We start from the raw sequence: 559 nt of genomic DNA, 5'->3' as shown, positions 1-559 counted from the left end.
ATGACAACTTATGCTGTTTCACACCAAGCTAAGTTGAATGAAAGCTGTGTTAACTTTCTGGAAATACACTAAAAGAAATTTTAATTACTACTCTGAAAGATGAAATTTGGCAATACTCAAATTAATTATTATGCAATCATCTCAGTTCAGGGAGTTTATTCTTCTGCAAAATAATAGGTGGTTGGGGACTATAGGGATGGCTTGGTGGTTTAGAGCACTTGCTGCTATTGCAAAGAGCACAGTTCAGGTCCCTACAACCACATAGTTAAATTCAGTTCCACAAGATCCAATACCCTCTTCTGGCCACATTTTGACCCAATGGCAAATCTACTGCCCACATCTAAATATGTCACCATCATTCGGAAATGTATGCTGCAAAGCACAATAATAGCTTAAACCTGATTTATTCATTGACCAATTTACAAAGAACCAAAACCAAACAAAAGTGTATTGTATTTGACAGACATAATGCTAAGACACATACATTTTATCCTTCATCAATCCTATAAATATCATTATCTTTTCATATAAATGGAAGATTTATCTTAAAATTCTTAAA

This window comes from Alexandromys fortis, unplaced genomic scaffold (genome assembly GCF_014885135.2).
Source record: "Alexandromys fortis isolate MF-2015 unplaced genomic scaffold, M_Fortis_MF-2015_v1.1 scaffold_114, whole genome shotgun sequence".
Taxonomy (NCBI): domain Eukaryota; kingdom Metazoa; phylum Chordata; class Mammalia; order Rodentia; family Cricetidae; genus Alexandromys; species Alexandromys fortis.
The sequence above is the reverse complement of the archived record's forward strand: the minus strand, read 5'-3'. Positions refer to the sequence as shown.